At 38.5% G+C, this 5,359-nt stretch overlaps 1 long non-coding RNA gene across 1 annotated transcript; it reads left to right on the top strand.

The window, feature by feature from the left end:
- Positions 1 to 8: 8 nt before the first annotated feature.
- Positions 9 to 1,077, top strand: LOC132956731 (uncharacterized). The gene is made up of 3 exons (XR_009666080.1): positions 9 to 100; positions 200 to 286; positions 435 to 1,077. It is a non-coding gene; the product is annotated as an uncharacterized LOC132956731 (long non-coding RNA).
- The last annotated feature ends 4,282 nt before the right edge of the window (positions 1,078 to 5,359 follow it).

Raw genomic sequence — 5,359 nt, 5'->3', positions numbered from 1 at the left:
CAGATAGCGTTTGGAGACACAATGGTGAACCTTAAATTGGTAACAACGTTGTACATTGTGATGCTGCTACGCCTTGTGCTGATACCTGTCGTTCTAATTGGTAAGTACACAAAGTGTGGGGAAGTGATTTGACCTATGCAGTCACAGGAATGTTTTTTTTTTTTTAATCTAGCTCATGTGTGCTTGGTTTTTTGTTCAGCTTTAATAGTGATCATCTGCTGGAGCGAACAGAAGAAGTTCACCTAGAAGAATAAGACGGTTGTGGAGGACCTTGAGCTGAGACAAGGTCAGTGTACAACTTTCACAAACAGGATAACTGTAGTCTGCAGAGAAAATGGTTTTATATGAAAATTTAAAAAAATGAGTGTGTGTGTGGAATATGAAAGAGGTTTACTTAGTGTAGCACACAGTTATTGTTTCCTCTTTTTTTGTAGTTGTCCTTCCATATCCATCATCATCTGATCACTAGCACCTGTGGGCTGGAAAAAAAGGATCGTACCAAGTTCCTTCTACTCTCTCCTACACTGGAGCAAAGATCATCTGCATGGTGTCAGACACCACTCTACACAATCTTTGTGCATTTCCAACTTTTTGTTTCAATTATTAACGTTTAGCTTTTTTGCTGGTTGAGTCTTAAGCAGTTATATAATAGCCTTTTAAGACTCTATTCTGCAACAGCACTATAACTAAGACCTGCCGTCATTACCACTTTTTTATATTTTTAGAATTTAGGGGGGCCTATGCCTTCATTTAGACAGTTGATAAAGTAGGAAATTGGGAGAGAGAGGGAGAGTGGGGAATGAAAATGGCAAAGCGTTGAGGGTCAGGATTGAAGCTTGAAAAGGGGTTAAGAAGTTGCATGCTCATGAATCTTATCCATTTCATTTCAGGCAGTCCTTCGTCATATGTTTATCAGGCAATTTTATAGCAAAGAAGAGGGATAGGATTTATCAGAAAGATTTACAATCATTCAATTTTTATCATTCAACCATTTTCTTATAGAGCTATGAAGTTTATATACAAACTTAAAATCGCAAAATACTAACAAAGATTATCTCAGGAGACTTTTCAAAAAGAGCAGGTAACTTAACTTACAGACAGGGACATCTTGCAAGCCAAACATCTTTAAGTTAGAGTGGGGTCAAGGGTTCCTTTCTTGAAAAAAGATGGGAAGAATGATGCCATTTTCTACATTTTGAAACTTTTATAATCAAAGACAAAATTTGTATTGTTTCCCGATGAGTCTGTGGAAACCTCATTAATATCATGGAAAATTCCTCACATGCTAATTGCTCATTTCTTTGTAATGTTCTTTTTCTTCAAAAGATCTCTTTAATACTTTAATATTATGTATCATTACGGAATATTATTGAATTGAATAAAGAATTGTTTTTTTAATGCCAAGATATGAGAAAAATCCTGTCTGATTTTCTTTTTCTTTTTTTATCTGAGGGGGCTGTCAATGTCAATTATAATGTAAAAAAAAATAAGAATGTTGCAATTATTCAATAACAGTATAGTTATGATAATATGACTGAATATAAATGAATCAGTTGAAGTCAACAGATCCTGTATTGGCATAAACAATGTATAGTTATAGAAATTATACAGACATTCATATTTGTAGATATTTGAGCCACAATTCATTCCCATCATTCTCTCAGCTGTGTGCAGTTTGATGCTAATAAGCTAATAAAAGAGAACACCTTTATTGTCACGTATACACATACATACAGCAACACAAACATACTATATTAATTTTAGAAATGTAAAGTAAAAAGAAAACAAGTGAGGTCTTCTGTACTAATTCTACATTTTGTTGTGACATGCAGTAAGGATATTAATGCACAATGTGCAATGTTTCCCTTTATAGGTGTGCCTGCTGTTCAGTTTTGTTGTGTTTAGTGTTGAGCTGATGCTGGAGGGGATCATGAGACATGACGTGCACATGGTTGTAAGTGTGACTTGTAACCGTCATGAAGCTGGCTCTGCGCAGGCAAAGTGATGTTGTAGTTTCATCCAATGTTATTTGGCTTCTCGCACTACTATAGTGAACAATGTCTATGCTACTAAACATCAGCATGCTGCATGTACCACTGCTCCTAGAACAACTTCACAGAAATGCTAACATGTCAGTTACTGTTCGAGGACATTGCATAATGATTGTAATTATTTAAAAACATAATCTCATCATTCAACTGAGCCTCAAGATCACAAATGCAGCCATTTCTTTTTTCTCATTTCTTTTTTTCACGGTCATACATATCAGATGGTAAATGGTAAATGCTTCTGTTGGGTGTTTGGTGTGAAGCACACTGTGGTGGAAACCACAGAAAGATTCTCCACAGCTTCTCGTCATCCTGTTTCTGGTTTTGTGCAGGAAACTGTTAAATAGCACCTGATGGTGATGGTGAGCGCTCTCACACTGCAGATTGCCGCAGGAAGCGTGGACTGTGTCACGGAGAAAGGCTCAGTACACACTCAGCAAGGTCTGGCTGCTGTGGCAGGCTCAGGACTTCACCTCCCTGGTACACAACACAGACACACACACACTTACTTTGGTGGGTGAAAGGGACACAGAGATGAGGATGTATTCATACACAGCCGTGGCCAAAGGTTTGGAGAATGACACAAGTATTGGTTTGCTGCTTCAGTGTTTTTAGATCTTTTTGTCAGATGTTACTATGGTATGCTGAAGTATAATTATAAGCATTTCACCATCGTCAAAGGCTTTTATTGACAATTACGTTTATGCAAAGAGTCCATATTTGCAGTGTTGACCCTTCATGCTTCCCCCTGGCATGCTGTCAATCATCTTCTGGGCTTCTCACATCCTGACTAATGGCCCATTCTTGCATAATCAATGTCAGAATTTGTGGATTTTTGTTTGTCCACCCGCCTCTTGAGGATTGACCACAAGTTCTCTGTGGGATTGAGTTCATTTTCATGGCAAAGAGGGACTTTGCAATTAATTGCAATTCATCTGATCACTTTTCATAACATTCTGGAGTACATGCAAATTGCCATCATAAAAACTGAGTCAGCAGACTTTGTGAAAATTAATATTTGTGTCATTCTCAAAACTTTTGGCCACTGCTGTACATACTGTATGTGTGATTTTTAACACACCTGGGTGTAGACATGTGTTTACACAGTGCAGTGTGTGGACATGTGTGACACTTTATGTTCAGGCTTCACAAAGAATATCATCTATTTCTTTAACAGGGCAAGATTTGTTTTTGTCTCTTAATACTGCTTTTCTTGTCCACTAAAAGGGGTTAAAGATACATTTGAAGAAGCTGCTTATTTTTAGGACTGAAGGCCACTCTTTCTATATGACTGTCTCTGGAAGTTTACAAGAGATGTGTTGTAGCGCCATCTTCTGATGGGTTTATGCAAACATGTTCTATGCAAATTAAGTGTTCATCAGTCAATAAATCAACATGAATATCCTAAAATCAAAACCAGAGGTAGTTTATGACATTTTAGATGTTTAAAAAGTCTAGGCTGTGTTTTTTTTCTTCAAAATATTAATCGCATGGATTCAACAACATCAAATTTGAGCAATCCCTTGGCAACAGTGACAAAGTTTTTTTTTATTTGAGTGAAATTAGCCTTTAGAAAACCGAATGCATTCATGGACAGCAATCTGCCATATCTGGTTTGGTGACAGGAGCCACGAGTCCCCCAGAGGTCTAAGCTTATAGCAGAACAAGGAGGGGCTGGCAGAACTGATTCAGCTTCCATGTTTTAAACCAGGGATGTCAAAGTTCTATTGGGTCGGGGGCCGGATTTGTTCAAATGAGACCTCAAGTGGGCCGGACTAATTTTGCCAACATCACTATAACTCAACACATGGATATATAGGCTTATGTATGATTGTATAGAAAACTTTAACATTAACATTAAGCAGAGGGGTTAACTCTGTCATTGCAAACTCCATGTTGGCACATGGAAATATTTAAATATACAACATTACAGAAGAAAACATCAATAATTATGTTTTGTTTGAGATTATTATAATATATTTAAATATTGCTGTTCAAGGTTATAGAAACTTTGACTTAGCTTATTCTACCTGCCCTGGGATCAGTGCATTAGAGAGAGAGAGAGAGAGAGAGAGAGAGAGAGAGAAAGAGAGAGAGAGAGAGAGAGAGAGAGAGAGAGACTTTAGATCTGTGTGTGTCAGGCCACAGCACCGTTTGCACTCGTTAAGGTTCATTACAGATAAAACCTGCTCACATGAATATGTTGTCACAAACAAACAGAGTGTCTTTGATGCAAAGACCGAAGTCACCTTCAGGTATTTTAGTGTTAGGCATTATAAAATGATAACATGTTTCCAAACCAACAGACTTGAGTTGATCCTTCAGCGTTGATCACTGCAGTCTGATCAGCTCTGTGTGGAGTTCACCTTCTTCAACTAAGTAAACTCAGTTAAACGACTTTTGATATGAGTCTGGCAGTCCGTTCTTCTCCGTGTCCGCACTATCGTGATCTAACTCTGTCACTGACTTTTTATGCGCCATGAATCTGTGCCATCTCCATGCGCAATTCGAGGAAGCATTTTAGCGCTGCTCCTCGGTTAAACCAGCGGACCTCTGTATGATCAGGCAGCCTGTGCGTGATATCGTATTTGGATAAGAATGAAATGTTCAGTAATAGTTATATTTTTACGGTCTGATGAAAGCTGGTGATAAAGGTGCAACAGCAGGCTACTGCATTTAGAAGTGATGTCGCGCTGAAACTTTTAGGTGATCAACACAACACGTTCACCTCTTGGTGACCTAAAAATTAACCATATGTAATTAAAATCAGTTAATATTCATTTTAATTGACTGTTTTTACAATAACCAGAGGTAAAACTAGTCGGTCGATGCATCAGGCTAAACGCCGGTGTCCGCAACCTACACTTAGTCTGGATGTGAGGAGATGGTCTGGGCCATTACGCATGGCGGAGAGGATTGTTTTTTATTTGCACGAGCTGCTCATTGTGGCTCACTCCATAGGAAGCTTTGTTATTATTACTCAAACTTTTGTTTTACATCAGTGAAGACAGGAGAAACTGGTAAGAAGTGTGGACAGAGCTGAAGACCGTCAGGATGCGCGCGCAGTGCAGCGGTGTGTCTGTCGTTAAGTCCCGTAGCTCTGATACGACTCTGGCAACTTGTGAGCAAATAAAACTAAAGAAATATCGCTCCTTCGATCTCTATTGAAAACCTGCATTCTGTGTCACCTCTCTCAGGTGTTCAGTCTGTTTTCTGATGTGATGTATTACCAGCGTAAAGCAGGAGCAGCTCGTGATACTCCCTGCTGAGAAGATAGTTCAAAGTGCCCCGTTTAATTAATATTCGTATCA

This window comes from Labrus mixtus, chromosome 22 (assembly GCF_963584025.1).
Source record: "Labrus mixtus chromosome 22, fLabMix1.1, whole genome shotgun sequence".
NCBI classification, from domain to species: Eukaryota; Metazoa; Chordata; class Actinopteri; order Labriformes; family Labridae; genus Labrus; species Labrus mixtus.
Note: the sequence above shows the minus strand (reverse complement) of the source record. Positions and strands in the feature narration are given on the sequence as shown.